General features: G+C 44.7%; 1 long non-coding RNA gene across 1 annotated transcript; it reads left to right on the plus strand.

Annotated features, from left to right (window-relative positions):
• Positions 1-1921: 1921 nt before the first annotated feature.
• Positions 1922-13587, plus strand: LOC110480084 (uncharacterized). Its single transcript, XR_002467046.3, has 4 exons — positions 1922-2076; positions 7013-7107; positions 12267-12397; positions 12501-13587. It is a non-coding gene; the product is annotated as an uncharacterized LOC110480084 (long non-coding RNA).
• Positions 13588-17415: the final 3828 nt, after the last annotated feature.

Consider the following 17415-nt stretch of genomic DNA (forward strand, 5'->3'; position numbering starts at 1 on the left):
AGAACTTGTACAAGTTATCACAGAAGTCAGAGAAAAAGTGAAAAAGAAAACCTGTAACACTCCTGCTTCCTTCTACCCCAGTACCAATGCAACAGATGGATATGGAAAAAAAAGTTAAGAAATGGGGGTAATAATTCCATGTATGGCTCACAGATATCTCAACAGTTTCTTGGTGTCAATGTAAAGTGCTCAAAGAACAGATTTCTTTAAATAGAATTGGCATTGAAAAGGTCAAGAAATAATTTGACATTTCTTCTGTTAAAAGATATGCAAATGTATGAGATCAAAAGAAAATGAAATTAATCTTATCTAGGCAACACACTAGAATTCAAACCTGAAAGGCCTGAAATAGTCACAGGAAGGTCTGGCTTCCAGTGCAGTAAGTGAATTTCAATTGTTTTGACTGTAGCTTTGCCTTTTGGACCAACTAAATGCATCTTTAATAGTGCCTAAGGTCTGTCAAAACATCCACCAGTAGCCCAAGAAGGAGCACATGCTGCTCACAGTCCTGTACTGGACATGCCCTGTAGTATTCTGCTTTAGTCAGGTGGCTCCAGAAACAAAACCAAATAAAGGCTGGGGAAATGCAATAGCTTTCATGAGATCAACTAACATGCAATGGAAGCAAACATGGACTTTTCAGCATTTTGGCTCTGAAAAGGCAAGAAAGGTGCTGGTGTGCCCAGAAGCCTCTGTGTTTATTATTGTGTTTAGCTGTATCAGTCTGAGATTGTGCCATTAAAGACAGTATTGACACACCAGAAAACGCCAACAGTGATGCGACCTCTTTGCTGTAAGCTTGATTTTGTAACTTAGCACTGCTCCCCCACGCTGTTCTGTGCATGCAGAGCAGCCTCCTGTGAGGTCTGCTTGTGCTTTACCAGTGCTGAGAGCATCCTCACATTTGTAGGTTCTCCCTAAGGTTCATGCAGGGACAGCTCAGTGGATCCTTATCCACTGCAGTGAACTGTGGGATTGGACACATCCATCATAGATCATAGGAAGTGACTTGACCTGAGGAAGTAGACCTGAGGAACCCACAAAAATCTACTTGGGGCCAGCTTAAACAGGTCCACTGTTGCACCAGAGACATATATTTTCTTTCCTTTTCAGGCTCTCAGTGCTCCCTTCAATAATATTGGGAATATTTGTAAACAAAACTACATTTCAAACTGTAATAATGAAGCATTAAACAGACTGCTCAGTGACATGCTTCAAACTTCTTTAGCTGAAATTGTTTGCAAGCTCTGCAAGAGCCCTAAATAACACCAGCTAACTTACAACTGGATCTCCTTCACCCAAGTCAGTTTGTTTGGCTCTAGTGCAGAAAGACTGGTTTGGAGGCCCTTTTGTGAGGCTGACAGGAGGAGGTTTAGCTGAGGGATATTTCCAACCCTGTGATTTTTTCATCTCTGATTTTCTATGCAGTCTAATGACTGTGCAGCTCTGGGTTACCCTGTAATTTGTCCCTCTGACGAGGCAGCCTGCTCTGTCAAAGCCGGCAGATGGTGCTCCCAGCCTGGCCTGTGCTGGGCTGCGGCTCAGCACTCCTGTGGAAGAGCATCCCTGGATTGCAGGGGTGCAGGGAAATGCTGCTCTTCTAGGCATGGCCATGTCCAGCACAGACAACAGGCTCTGCACAAGATCCAAGCTTAAAAATTCTCCTTTCCTCCTTCCTGTTTCTCCAGACAGAGGACCTTGAGGCCTCAGAGTAGGTAAAGTCCAAAGATTGATTCTGACTGGCTGTGTCACAGCAGTGGTGTGGAGCTGTTGGTGGCTGTGCCCAGAGCTGGAGGTCAGTGCCACGGTGCAGCTGCCACCTGTGTGCTCTCCACAGCCAGCCACTGCAGTGGCCGATGAGGCTCCTCCCAACACCTGGCCTTAGCTCAGGGATGAGCAGATGCTCTCCAACTCTCAGCAGGAAGGTGGATGTAAGGCTGTCAGCAGTATGCACAGATCTGTGTCCACACTTCACTGATGTGCCTTTTAACAGGTCCTGGAACAAACCCCAAGGTCAGAGACCAGCAAATCTGGCTCAGCTCTTTGCCCTTCAACAGCAATGAAAACTGCACTGGGGTAAGTCCAGTAAGGTCCTTCCTCTTTGCATACAGCTGACTATCATGACTAACCTTCTGCATTTATCTGGAATGAGTCAGACCGGTAAAATCATGAGACCAGCTTGAAAATAATACACAGTGCAAGCTATTTGTGTCCAAGTCTTTAATGTACTCTTGGGGCTTGTTTCTTCTGGAAATGGCAGAGCTGGGAACATGCTGTTCTCTTGTAAAAAAGGCAAGTTGGGCTCCAGGCAATCGGACTTTCCAATGAACACCCAATGTCAAAAGACTTGCCAGAAATTATGGGGGTAGTGACACTGAGCAGGCAAATAGGGCCTTTCTGTGTTGAGCAAAACTTGCTGAGTGTGAGTCCAGGCTGTTTGCCTGAGAGATCTCACACGTTCCATGTTTGTACATTAAAATACTGAATCCTTTTTACTCTGTTCTTAGCTGAGAACTCCACTTGGCCTTGCGTGTAATACACGTTACTACTCTTCACATTGGGAGTGGCTGCATTTTAGTGGTGAACATCAGATCAGCCCATGGGGTGTGGTGGCTCCCAGTGAGCTGTAAGGAAAGCTGAATCATCTCCCCATAAAACCCAGGGTGCAGGATCTGGCTCCAGCTCCAGCGTTCCCCGGTGTCATCTGCACTGACTAGGGCTATTTCTTTTGTCAGAATAGTCAGCCAGTCCTAATAAATGGTGATGATGATGATGAGTTTGGAGGCTGAATCAGGGAGCCAAGATGAAGAAACAGGTCCAAAATGGTCAGGATAAACTGGCACCACAAAATCTATCACCAATCCTTTGCAAATGTAATTGCTGACAGAGCCACTATCAGGCTTTCTGTCACAATCTTAAACACAAAGCATTTTAATGACGGTTGTTGGAAAAATGTTACAGACAGACTGTTGTTGGAAAACCCTGACCCATTTTATAAGTGTCCCAAGAAAGAAGCATAAATAATAAAGCATTCCTTTTGCTTGCCTGTTTGGAACAAGCCCCTTGGCTTTCATACTGCCAGCCTGGTCAAGGTTTCACCACTGATGTGGGCCACCACAAAGAGGTGCTTTGTTGAAGCACAACACTCTCTGAAGGAAATGTTTCTTTTCCCTAAATGAAACATCACCTAAAATGAACCAGTATTTCAGTTACAAGTTAAGAGCATGGTCTGTGTCCTAATCAAGATTTTTGCTGAGTCCTAAAAACCAGAAATATGGAGAGTGAGGGAAAAAGAATTGTGGCTAGAAATAATTAGGGTTTTTTGAGTGCCACTGTTTTGAATCACAGGTAGAAAAGAGGGCTTTGCGCTGTCAGGTGCTGCTGAGGGGAGTCAATACATGGTGACAAACTTTTGGCTTGTTATATTCATTTGTCACAACTGACAGCAGTCAAGCCTACTTTGTATAAATCTTTTACAAAATTGTTCTTATCTCACCTCCATCACTGCAGCATCCCAGGACATGGGCTACTGAAACCCCTCAGTATATTTATGGAGTGTCAGCTGTTGACTAGAGGCTGGTAACTGAGGCATGACATAGATAGTGACTTGCCCAGGCTTAAGCAGCCAAATGGTGTCTCATATGTGCATCTGAGCTGAAAACAAACCAGGATATAGCCTGTTAATAGTGAGAGGAGGGAGCTGAGGGTGCCCATACAATAAATGCTCAGAAGGAGGGTACCTTATAGCAGAAGATGCAAGAACATCCTGGCTTCTGGACAGAGATTGCTATGAGCTGAGACCCCAGTACACTGGGATGGCACTGCCTCAGCAGTACAAGAAGATCCTGTATAAAATCAGCTCTTTACAAACACTGGCATTTATATGGGGACCTGTATCTGGTGTCAGAATGAAAGTCAACATCAAAGTTTGCACTGGTTTCACATTAACATATGCAAAGTAGGAATGAGCCCTACTTTGTGGAGGAAAAAGTATTCCTTGCCATGAGAGAAAGCGGCAAAACCCCTCAACCACCACATTAGAAAACACTATTTATATAGTTTCTTTATACAAATGTTCATATTGATCCATCACAGAGTGGTATTTTTTGGAATAGTGTACTTTACATAGCTTTATCCTTACCCATTGCCACTGTGAAAGACAAGCTAACTCCCAGACTTTGTGTTGTCAGATTGAAGTACCTTTTTGGACACAGAGTCAAACCTTCCCTCTCCTCAGTTTTGAGAGATATGGCAACATAATTCAGACTTCATGCCATCTGGGTGCCCGAAGGGAGTCTGTGATTCAGACACATTGGGCCTGCAGTTCCCTGTCCGACTCCAGGGTGGCGATGCTGCCTCAGCTCTTACTCCGGCTAATAACGCTCTCTGTGCACTCTGCAAATGGATTTTTTTATTAGCACCACTGAGTGTTCTGGAAGATGATTGCATATGTCAGGAGTCATTCTTACAACCACGGTCTGCCTGGTTTTGCTACATCTGAAGCCTTGCGTGTAGCTGCTGCAACATCCCCTACCTGCCCATGGATTGTAACCAGGGGAAGAACAAATTGTCCTAAGAAATTACACGTGTCTTGTTTCTTTTTATTATTTTTTATTACAGATGGTGTCTGTCATTGGTAGGTGGTTATGCTAAGAGAAGATAACAGATCCCACCCAGGACATAGGCTCTTCTAATTCCAGCTCAGCCTTTGATCATGGATAAATTATTCTTCTTTCACATGCTTCAGTCTCTCTCCCCATTCAAATGTCTGTTTAGACTGTAAGCTTTTGGAGACAGTGGGTGTCTCATAGCGTGCAGATACAGAATGTAGTAATGAAACTGTACAGCACGCAGAACAATGGAGACCTTGATCTTGATGGAAGCCTTCACCCATTATCTTAATAGAAGCATCCAAGTCTATATTTGAAACAATTTATCTGAACAATCTTTTGGCCATAATGACTCCAGATCAGACACATGATAAAAAGTGACAGAGGAAATTGTGTATGTAAAGCCATTTTATGTCTTTGAAATGACTGAAGATGTAACTTTTGCAGTCCGAGTGGAGGTTAGTGCCCTCCAAGTGGCAGCGCTGCACCTCAGACACAAAGTATGTGCCATTTCCATTGCCGGCTAGAAGCTTTCTTCGGAGTAGGGAAAAGAAATTAACTCCAAGTCTTGGATCCCAAAGGGCAATTTTGTAGCAGTTGTGGCTCTCTGCAGGGAGCAACTCCTTAGAGGGCTGAGTACTATACTGGCACCAGAGAGGGAATTTGTACCTCCGTTATGAGGGAACACTCTACCCATCTGAAGAGGGAGCAAGAACACAGGTTTGAGGAGACTGGACCTTTCATCCCTCCAGTCCCTTTTCCATTTTAAGAACATGCTAAAAACACCACGGGAAATAGGAAGCATCAGTTCTTAAGGAAAACTCCCTTTTGACTAAAAACATCTCTCAAAGGACATTTCAATGGGGAGGTTTTGAGCATAAGTAGTGTGAGGACCATTAATACTGTTTCACCATCACCTCGAGAGTGAACTTCCCATCTTGTGTGGCCGAAGAGCCAGTGTGCAGATCCACAGTGTACCTCACCTCCAAGAGTAAATCTTCCAGCTTTGCTGGGCTGCAAGGAGCACATCTGTGTGCTGCCTCTAACAGTTTATTTCATTGGTGTACTACTACCTCTCTTAACCAAGATATCATTCTGTCATTCAAAAGACCTGGTAGTGCTTCTTTAGGCCAGTTTGGTGTCTTATGTGTCTCCTCCCCAACTCAATAGACACATATTCACACTGTGCAGGATCCTCCTGGCAACACTAGGCATACCAAAGCAACAGTGAACCTCTGTTCCTCATTAACTAGCCACTTTCTAATCCAAGCCTTGCTATTTTTATCCAGCTGAGATTTCTTCACTCCTTTATTAGATAAATAATGTGGCAATCTCTCAAATGTCTGGCCAAAGGCAAAACAGTTTGCAGTCATTTCTGACCCTACTGCCAGAAATCAAATGGCATCTTGCTTGCTAAGCTGATCCCACTAATAGGTTTTCCTCTCCTATCATCTGGATATCAGGACTCTGTCAGCATTTCCACTAAACTAGGGGTCTCTTTCCCCTTCTCTCCCAAAACAACTGCATTAATGACATAGTAGAGGAGAATTCAGCAGCATCCTACTATGTTCACCATCTTGCCAAACACCAAAGGAGCAAGTGCCTTATGTGCCTCAAGGGAGGTTGTAGGAACTCCAAAAAATCACTCAGTCCTCTGAGATTTCTGTCCTCAATGTCACAACAAATGGGAACAGTGTCCAGTGCCCTGTCCTCTTGTGACCTTACCCCCAGTGTGCCCTAGAGGTGATACCTCTCATTGAGAGCTGTGTGACTTTTCTGGCTTGGACCACCAGCAGACACAGCTGGGGCTTCCTCTGAGGTGTGTCAAAGCACACACATCCAAAATGTGCTAAGCCCTACAATAACAGGGAGAAGGTGGCCCCAAATATGTTGTTTGTAGCATCAGCTAAATGCTAATTTGGAACTGATTTTCCTCCCACTTTGCTGGGCTATCTTGACAGAATAAAAGCCAGAATTCCTGAGGAACTAGAAATTACTACCAAGTTTCCAAGGGCAAAACTCAGAAAACATCTTAAAAAAAAAAAACAAAAAACAAAAAACAAACAAAACAAAACAAACCAGTCATAAAAATGTCTGGTTTCTGAAAAATAAAGAACCCCTCCCCTATGAAAACTCTGCTTCACACTGTCTTTGGTAGGATTTCCAAAATCACCGGTATATACATAAAAGCCTTGAGCTGGGTGTCCTTTATGCAGGGCTAAGATGGTGGATCATTCTCTCATGGTCAGTCAAATATGTTAATAAATTTATTTCATGCCTAGAGGCTCAGCCTGTGCATTTTAGAGTTTGTGCTGAAAGTAGCACAAGGTGGAAACTACTATGCTGAAAAAAGGTAGACTGACCTCCACTGAACCTCTGCTATGCCTTGTCCCTCCTTTCAGGTGGGGGGATTTCTAGGGAATGAAGGGCAGCTGAGCAGTTGGACTTTCCTATAAAAGGAGACTATGGGGGTAGATCATCTGGAAGACTTGGAGATGTGAGTATCGATGATATATATGTACTAGAAACTACAGAAAGGGTGGCTTGCAGCAAAACTGTAATGCAGTTTGGACATTAAGCCTCAGAAGCTCTGCGGTTTGGGCCATTGTTTAAGGCTGGTAAAGCAGCTGCTAGAAAAAAAGGGGAAATGATGAATTTGCATACTACTTATTATAACTGTGGAGGGGAAGGGGAGCAAAGCAATGCATGGTCTGCTCTCGGGGAGGGAAACATACTTGGTTGAGTAGAGACCTAGCTTTTTGAATTTTCCCTTGTTTCTATCTCTTTTCTGTAAGTAACTAGGTATGCTCTGGATAGTGTAAAGGAAACTTTACCACTCTGATACTGGGAGCCTGAAGCAACCCTGAGTCCCCAGAGCCTATAAATGTTTCTGAGAGCTCAGGGTCTCCTGCTGTAGAAAACAGTGCCCTTGTCCCTAGCCTTACATGCCATGAAGGCTTGTGAAAGTCTCTCTTCTGATGATATGGCAGTCTGACCTCCCATGTGGCCTTTCTCTACTTATTGTTGGGATATCATCAGGGTCTAGAAGTTTATTAATCACTTCTGGGGACAGAGCTGCTATTTTAAGTGCCTTTATTCCCTCTTCCAGAAGCACAGGAAAGCTATGGAGCCAGACCAGAGACACTTCTCTGAGGGGAAGGAATGGATGTAACTGGAGTTTAACTTGAGTAGGTGTATAAATTTCCTAATACAGGTTCCCTTTTTAGGTCTTTGAACATCTTAATAGTTCATGGGTAGGCTCTTCCCTATGCCAGAGCAGGTCTGCTGTGGGATGTCTTTGAGCAAGCCAGGAGTATTTCTCAGCTGATGACCTCTCAGATACTGGGGTAGAGGGGCAGAGCTCCAGGAAGTGACATCAGAGGTGCTGGAGACTGAGGCCATCCTTGGATGAGGTCTGTCACTGACCTGCTATCTTGGTTGGGTGATGTCATCCTTAGTGAAGGTTGGTGTGCTGGCAGTGCCTGCTCAGGACACTTCACTGAAGTAACCCCTTGTTCCTCACATGTCAGAGAGTGTGGTGTTCATCAAACAGCCATTTGCCTGGCACCACTCTTATCTGAGGGTCACTGTTCTCAGGTTTCCATGCTCAGCCAAAGATTTGGCAACTCCCTGGTGCTTGTCATCAAACAGAAAATCTGGCACTTGTGTTAGTGTGACCAGTTATTCCTTTAATGGGTGCAGCAGGACCACAGGCTGCAGCAGGGGTTTGTTGCATAGGGCTAGGAGCAGTGGGGCTTAGTAGTGAAGAAGGAACAGGAAGATGTGGAAGAGCTTGCACATCTGATTGGTGGCAGAGTGGAATAAGCTCCAGTTCATGTTTTATGTATCAGAGGGAAAAAAACACGTTTTAAAAATTCTCATTAGACTTTTACAGGGGTAAAGGAGAGTGAGAAATTTCTGCCCTATTGATGGAGAAGGTGATATGCTCACCTTCTTGCATACAGAGCCAGACCAGAGACACTTTTCTGACAGGAAGGAATGGAGGTAACTGGAGTTTAACTTGAGTAGGTGTATAAATTATCTCATACAGATTCCCTTACTCTGTAATTAATTTAGGTTCTAAAGTGATGGGATTTAATCTTAGTGCTCTTGCTGGCTCCCCTCTGGCATTTCTGGCAATATAGCCTTGGAGAACTCTCACTTGATACCTTAAGGCTTTCTAGATGTCACAAGAGGTGACATCTGTTTAGGTTGCTGGCAGCAGCAGTGGGGAAGCTTTAGAGGGCACTGGAGTCATGCCATCAGCTGCCACACTTGCTGGTGCATGGGGAGAAGTGAAGGCATGTTGCATTCTCAAGCTGGGAGGTTTCTGCTAGAAGTGTGAGGATTTGACAATGTTTTGGCACTGGTAGAGAGGATTAGAAATTAGTTCCTCTAGCTCTACAGGTGCTTACACCCCAATGGCTTTCCTTAAAGTTTGAGGCAGAAGTGGAAGTAACAAAGCTAAGCAAAGTTTTCAGGACTGTCTCAGCAGGACTGATATCGCCCATTTCACACAGATGAAAGAGATTAGAGGAAAAAGGAAAGCAAGAATTGAGAACACTGAATGAATAAACTTTCATTACTAATATCATTAAAGCATAGCTGAGCCAGCTCATTTCCCTGTTCTTCAATCACACACTATTTGTCTTCTTTCACTTGAGCACTAAACAAATCCAACTGCTGTAGGCAAAGTGTAGGCCCAGGAGGTCCCACAGCCTGAGGGACCTTCTTTTGCCCTCAAAATGAGGTGCTGGGCACAAAAGCAAACATTTCATTATCTGCCCATGCAGGCAGGTGACAGTGGGAATTCAGCTGCTGATTGCAAATGTTTGCTGACCACAGCTTGCCAGCTCCAGCTGCCAGCACCCAGAAAGCTCTCAAAGCCAGAACCTCACCAGTGATGACAATGGTGGGGGAGGGAAACACTGGGAAAACTCTGTTGCATGTCTTAATAAATCGTAAAGTTGCTTATATCAGTGTGCTGGTACTGAAGGAGTTACTGGAGGCAATAAGCTCATCAAGCAGGAAGTTTTGCTTCAATGGCTGGGCATGAGCTAGCACTGTATTCATGCACACTTGGAGGTCAGTTGTGCATGAAGGATTTCAGTGATCAGGCTGAAACAGCACCAGAAAATCTGGAAGAAAATTTCACCTGTCAAAGCTTTTGTTTCTTTAGTTTAATCACTATTGCCGTGTTTTGGACAGATAGTTTTGAAAATATAATCTAGTGGCAAGAGACTGCATTTGATTCTCAGCTTTGACATGAATGTTCTGGGCTGCCTCTTGCAAGGCAGCTCTGTGCCTGTATTTATAGATGGGGATTTTGCCTCTTGGGTGATAAACTCTCTCTGGGGAGGAGCTGCAAAATTGTGTGATCTGCTCAAAATTTTCAGTACTTACATGGAAGAAGGGCTTCACAGAAGGTGAGGTTATTGGTAGTTATTAAAAATAGAAGTTCAGATATAATCTGGCTGTTCTTCTATAGCATCTTCAAAGCATCTGCTGCTGCCTGTGCTTAGTCAGAAGATACCTTTGGTCTGGCACAGTAAAATTAATTTTGTTGCAATAGGTAGTCAAACAACTTCACATTCTTTTTATAGATGGAAAAATCTGGCTGTTGCTTAATTGGAGGTACAAACTTCAGAGCCCTGGAGAGATGGGAATGTAGATTACCTGGAGGCAGATTAAAAGAGAAGCTTATTAAGATAAATTGTCAGGGGTCTCGTTTATTTGCAGCAGTGTGACTTCCAACACTTGTTACTTTTCTGCTTTAGAAGTGATGAGTTTGCACAGATTCTCCGGACATCTGTGAAAGCCACAAGGCATGTGGAGATGCTTTAGTAAAACAGCAGACTAGAGCAATGCCCATGTTTGCAGAGTGACTAAGTAGCAGAGTTGGGTCTGCCAGTTCATGGTCCCCAGCCATGCATTGAAGCATGAAGGGAAGTCAACATGTGGATGATGGAGCAGAAAGCACTTACGGCTCTTATGTGGGACCTTCTCCTTTTGAACAGATCTTGCCCTTACAGACATGCACGTGGTTCCTGTCAAGTCCCTCCACAGGGTTGAATTTGACTGAGTTTCCTATAGTATATTTCTGGGGGAGGAACATGCACCCCACAGCTACCAATTCTCTGTGGCAAACAGTAGCATGGGCCTTTCACAAACCATTTAATGGTTTGTTTCATCACAGAAGCTGTCCTGTGCTAGCACTGTCTGTCCTAGCTGGATCTGCAGGTGCCACTATGAAGTTATGCGTGCCACACTCTCTTTAACATGTTTTTCCCAAACAGGTAGTATAAGGTCCTATTTTCTTTGATATGGGGAAAAACTCAGATTATAACAGTCAAACAGCTCTTTGGCAGCCAGGTTATTTCTCAGTCTCTGCTGCTGGTTTCTCTGCAATGGTACTCTTGTAATGGCTATCTTGCAGTAAGAACATTTTTGGAGCAGTGTCCCTATCTCCTCCAACAGGAAGAGCTGCCTAACCCTGTCCTCTAAGCCACAGAAAAGCTATTTGCAAATACATCGTGAAGGAGGCAAATTTTCAGTGGTTATAAATCTGAGCTTTTACTGAGCTTTTATTTATGCCAGCTAGTCTACAGTGTCTCAGTACTTTACACTGAGGACAAGGGTAATTATCTTTAAGCTAACTCACTTTCTAAGTGGGCACTGTTCTCTTTCACTGCTGCACTGTGGCCTCCTCATGACCAGGAATCAGTGCTTTCTCTGCAGTAGTCTTCTCACAGGAAGGAATTGAGTGCATTTAATAAGCTAATGTGTTCTGAAGTGGAGTTTGTGTTAAAGATCCAATACCTGATCACAGAGTGATCTTATAAATATTTACTATTTTATATGCCTGGAGCACTCTTATGCATTTAAATATTGACAGTGAAGAGCAAGCACACTTATAAGAATGTGTGTGGTACCAGCCTCGTGCTAGAGCTGATGTCATGAGGCCAGGAAAGTTCTCTGCCCTGTCTCTTGGGGGCAAGAAGAGGCTGGAGGCCATTGGCTCCGACACCATACACAGTGCCCAGGCAAACATTTGGGTTGGAAATGTCTGTATGTGCTGGCCACATGGGAAGGAGGTGTATCTTTAGGGTGCAACTAAAGGGCAAAGAGGCTGAGCTTAGTGCTCTCCTGTGCCCTAGCTTAGTGGCTCTACTGCTGCGTGGCAGAGCAGCACTGGGCAGGATACGCAGAAGTGTTTCTCCAGCCAAACAGAAATCTATGACAGCACAGCCCATACTGCAGCTGAATGAAAGTAACTCACCAGGGCAGGGAAAACTCAGCTAAAGGGGTACTGACAAAGATGTGTCAGGCAATTAGTGATCCTTGCAGAATGTCCTGTACCTGCTCACATAGAAGAAGGAGCTGACAGTAAGAATGCTGTTAAGAAATTAGATGTGTCCAGTTCTCATGGCAGAAGCATTTATTATCAGTCTGTGCCGTTCTGTTAGCTCAAGGCATCCAGATAAGGATAAAGGCAGAGAACAAGCTAGGAGAGCTGTGCCTCAACCCATCAATCATTCAAAAGCATTATATATGTCCAATTGGAATTTATTTGAGTCTTGAGGAAAAAAAAAACAACTCTGCATGCAACTCATAAGGTGGCTTAGATTCACTGTTTCAGTGTCTTTCATTGCACAGGAGTTTTGTTATGGCAAGGGTTTCTGTAGTAGCAAAGGATGGGATACTGTGCTCTGGTTTTCCTCAAAGGCCTGAAGACCTGTCTTGGGAACTTCAGAGAAACAGGAATGGCTGAACTCTAAGTAAAGCAGGTAAGATGGAAGGTTTATATGACAGCTCTTTGTCTTAAAACATCCCTAACCATGCCCTGGCTTCCCTGCGCTGGATGTGGAACATGAAGACTTTTGTCCACAGACGACAGCAGAAAACCCAAGAAGGAGGAAAGCAGAATTTTCCCATTTCCTGGAGGATTAAGAGACCTGCACATCATCACATAGGAAGTCAGCAGCAGAGTGGGAACCAAACAAATCCACTAGTAGTGATTCAGACTAGAGGCTGGCCCAGCCCATATAAAACTGCATCATCCTTCTGACTGGATAAATTCCACTGTGAGAGCCACCTGCCAGCAGAAAATGTGGTCATCATAACTGAAACACTGCTTGAAACCAGAAGGAGAAAAAAAGACATTCTGGACATTTTGAAATTTCCTGGTTTGGGTATTTCCAAAATGAAGTGCTTCTAGATGTTGCTTGGAAAAGTATCTTCAGCTGTATTTGTGTGCAAAGGTGGTGATCTTATATACTATTACATGGAACAGGAGTCAAATCAAAGACAAAGGAAGGCTAACACTTAAGGCTGAAACTGCCTCATGAACAATCAACCACATAAGATAGCTAGAAGCTTTTTTTCTGTTTTCAGATAAATCCAAAAAGTTTTTGTAAATTTTTTCTTCAATTTTTCACTTTTCTGAATCCAAATTAAAGCTAGTTGTGAAAATTTCCCTTGGCAAAAATTTCCCTTTTTGATGCTTCTCTTCTATAACCTCTTATGCTCTGCCAGCATATGACTCAGCTTAGCTGGCATTGGAGAGGCTAGAGACAAAGAAAAATCTCATAAACACAGAAAATAAATCCCACACAAATATTAAAACAAAGCTACTGCATTGTTACTAGCAGTTCTAGAGACTTATTTCCTGAAAATTCTCATGTCTGCAGTATCTTCCACAGCATCAATCCCAGTATGTTACGTGGTCATTAGTCCAAAGAACTTATTTATGAGTCTGAGATGGCTTTGTTAGTCAGGAGTGGCAAACTCAGTTATGAGCCTTTCCCAAGGATGCAGTATTTATTGTGTGCCATCAAACATCTTGATAATTTGATGGTTGGCCTTCTTAGAGGCTTGGAGAGCTCAAACAAAGCTTGGGGAAGAAAACTGGATGATCTGGAAGGAATGACATGGAGGAATGGGAGTGGTGCCTCCAAAGCTGGGTGGGATCATGGGATCCCACAGTGATTCCAGCCCTCTGTGTCCCCATGCTGTAACAGGGGCTGTCATGAAAGCAGAATTTAGAGCAGGGTAACTACTGGCAACTGCTCCTGATCCCGCTGTACATGCCTGACATGTCATATTTTCCATCAGCAGCAGCCAGAAAGGCTGTTTGGGAGAGCCTGCGAGCTGTTTGAGGCTGTCCAGGTCTGCTCCACTCAGACCCGTGTCCATGAACCTTTTGTATGTGTGTCAGGGGGCACATCTTTGCTCTTACCATCTGGTTATGGACCTTGTTTGCTGTGAGTCTCCCTAAAGCATTGGTGAACCTGTTGATGCTGTGGAAATCGGAAACAATTTCCAGAAGTTAATCACTCCCAGGAGGAAAAACAAAAGTATGCTTATATATCAAGTGCATTTCAAATATTCAGTAATTCTTGGGGCATTTTAAAACTCCTTAGCTTCAAACAAGGAAGCTTGGTCATAGGCCAAAGCCACCAAGATGTCTCAGATGACATTTCTCACTCTGAGCACTCAGAGCCCATGCTTACAGTTGAGGACTCTCCTCATTAATATCCTGGTGTGGAACTCATTGCACCAAACTCATGATCTAAAAGACAGGCATTCAAAAACTAATCCAAGTATCTGTGTATAGAAGTTCCAGATGCACCACCAGCAGATGATTCACCCTTTTCTAAAACAGGTATCTCAGACTGCTGCTGTGAGTCACCATGAGCACCACCTCCATGTCTCCCCTGACTAGAGGATGCTTATTTAACCAAAGTGGATTTCACACATATTTAAAATTGCTGAAGTTAATTAAAACCTGTCACCACCATCTTTGCCCTGTGAAAAGACACACAAATTCTGAGTCACCTTGAAAGACTTTTGGCTGAAGGGGGATATTGGACAGGTGAGTGAAGAGCAGCCTGATGTTCCACACCTGCTTGAGGTGAGAAAACACTGTGACCTCAGTCATAGTTGTAATCGTTCAAGGATTTTAAAATAATTATCTTGGTTTTCTAATGATGCACTTACCAGTGACCACCCAAGAACAACATATCCAAGCACAATTTCTTTGGGATTGAGGATCAGGCCAAAGCTATTTTAGCTTAGTAAAATGTGTGATATTTGAATCACCAGTATGTAATTAGACAACTCAAAAAGACAAGGAAGAAGGGAAATACTATGATTGTGCATCTCTTCCTGTTTCTGAACATTAAAAGTCACATGGCAGGGGTTACTAGAATTATGTGATTAGCTTAGAAATTTTTAATTTTATATAACTGTATATGCGACAGAATGTTAGACTTCTCTCTAGATGAAGGAACATGTAATTAAGATGATTTTGTCAAAATGACATCTTAGCATAGAAGGTGCCTGAAGGTCATAGGTAGTTTCAAAAAGGATAGGCATTTCTTCTGTTTGAGTGATAAAGACCAGAGTTTTGTAAAAAAGCTATTTTAGGAGAACTGAAAAAAAAAAGTAAAACAAACAGCTGTGTTTGTTACAAAGCCAAAGCTGCATGTAAGAGCTGTCGTCACTGTGTTCACTATTATGAAATACTATTTGTTCTGCAAAGTGTTGTATCTTTCCATGCAGTTTAAAAAGAAATAAAAGACACAATTTTACAAGGTGGTATTTTTTTTTTCAGTTAAGAATTAACTGAATAAAAGTGAGTGAGGATTTGATTGTTTTTGCATGTCAACTTTCAACACACAGTTACAAAACTGCCAGATTATAACATAGTTAACATTTATATGCATGAAAATCGTACTTTTAAGCCTCTTTCCCAAGTCTAAGTATTCAGCTTTATGAGTGATACTTTTATTTATGTATGCGTATGTAGGTCCGTACTTGAGTGTGGCTACATGCGTCCACACGCATACTGAATGACAATGTCTTGCCTTCCGGATTTTTTTCTACCGTCTTTTTAAAGCTAAAAGCGGAGCTCGTTTTCAAGCACGAGTCGAAGCGCTCGCACTTCCCACGCCTCCAGCATCTGGCTCCTTTTTTGGGGCAGCCCAGCGCGGAGCGGGGCGGTGCCGGGCCGGGCCGGGCCGGGCGGGATTGGCCCGGCGCGGTCAGGCGCCGTGGGCTGTTGTGCACACGCGGCTCCGGCCGCGGTGCCCGGCAGTAACCCGGGGAAGCCCGGCCCACTGCGGGTGTTCCCCCGATCCCTGCCCGGCCTCCCGCCTCCGAGGGCGCTGCTCGGCCCCGGAGCCAGCTCCCTCAGCGGCTGGGCTGGGGCGAGTGCCCGCCCTGAGCATGCCGCCCCACCGTCCCTCAGCGCTGCAGGGCGGCTGCGGTGCCATCGCCTCCTCTCCTGGGACTTTGTTCCCTCTTTCCAAAAGTCCCCACGGGCTTGTGGGGCCCGCATGGAGGGTCAGCAGCCGCTGGTGTTCTCTGGCTGTGGTTGGAGCGCGTGGCTTGGAGCAGAGCTGGTACCCAGTCCTGCTCCTGGGCAGTTCTGGGGGGATTGCTGCCTGCCCTAGGACACCCTCCCTTGTCCTGCTCCCATGGTCCTGGGCTGGACACTCGGGGTTCCTCACAGCTGTGTTCACTGAATCCCACTCCTGGGGAGTCAGTGGATTGCAGCTGGAGCATGGTTTCTCCTAAGGATCACATTGGCATCTTCTGATGTTGTGTTCAGAGCAAAAAGATGCAGCAAACTCTTCCCTGATAGCCTGCAGCCCTCCCGGTTCTCCCTCCCTTGGGTCTGAACAAGCAGGCACTTGTTTGCTTGCTCTCTCCTACCCAACAGAGCTGGCTTGTACATTAACTCCTCCTTTCCTCTCTCCTTCTCTGGTGGGTGGGAAATTTTCAGAGGAGCAAAGCTGGGGTGCACTGGAATTGCAACCCAAATGTGCAGATTACATAGGAAACCAGGAATAGAAGTGGAAATACTTCTAGGCAGTGACCTAAAATGCTGAGCTGGCACTGCTGAAGGGCTTGATAGTGTAGGAAAACATATTTTGGGCAGGGGATTTAATAACAGTCTTTAACGAAGAGGGAGAGGTCACGATTGGAGTTGCATTCATTAAATCCAGACAGAGGGATCATTAACTTTATTTTTAGGCTTGGCTGAATAATAGGGAGTTTTGAAGACTTGACTTGCCTTCTCTGTTTCACTTGTTTTAGGAGGGGCTGTGCTGTCACAGCTGGGATCAAAAGTGCACCAGATTACGAGAAGCAGCACCTCTCTGTCACTTCCAGGGACATGGTGCTGTGACCAGCTGATGAGCAGGAGCATTTGCTTTGCTTTTTTCTACAGCTCAAAGCAGCCATATGTCAAATTGGTTGGGTCGGTCACATACCTCCAGGTGGAAGAACACAGCTGCTGGATGAGCCTCAACCTTCTGTCTTTCTTTTCACCCCCCTGCTCCAACTTGCAGTGTGCTGGCTCTGGCCCTCCCACCCAAAGGGCTTTCTGGCAGCAGTAGCTGCAGCTGGAAACCAAAGCTTGGACCTGTTTTTCCAAGGGATTCAGCATGCCCAGCTGCAAGGGTCTGGCGGTACCAGCAAACATGGGCTGGATCAGGGGTCCCAGTGTGCTGCAGGTGGCAAAGATGTCACCAACAAAGCCATCCCCTCTGCCTGCTTGTGCACAGAGCAAGCTGGTGCCATGCGGAGATGCCTTACTCTATGCCACTATGATTGAAAGGCGTTTGGGTAGGGGTGCAGGGAAGCTACTATCAAAGTGATACTTGGTCAGGGGATTTCCCCTTTCCTTTCACTTCTCTCCAGCTGCGGAAGGGGTGGGGATAAGCAGGGACACTCACTGCTGCATGAGGAAAATTCCCCTGCTGAGGCTGATGAACCCGCCTGACGGGAGGCGGCTGCC

Source organism: Lonchura striata, chromosome 7 (assembly GCF_046129695.1).
Source record: "Lonchura striata isolate bLonStr1 chromosome 7, bLonStr1.mat, whole genome shotgun sequence".
Taxonomy (NCBI): domain Eukaryota; kingdom Metazoa; phylum Chordata; class Aves; order Passeriformes; family Estrildidae; genus Lonchura; species Lonchura striata.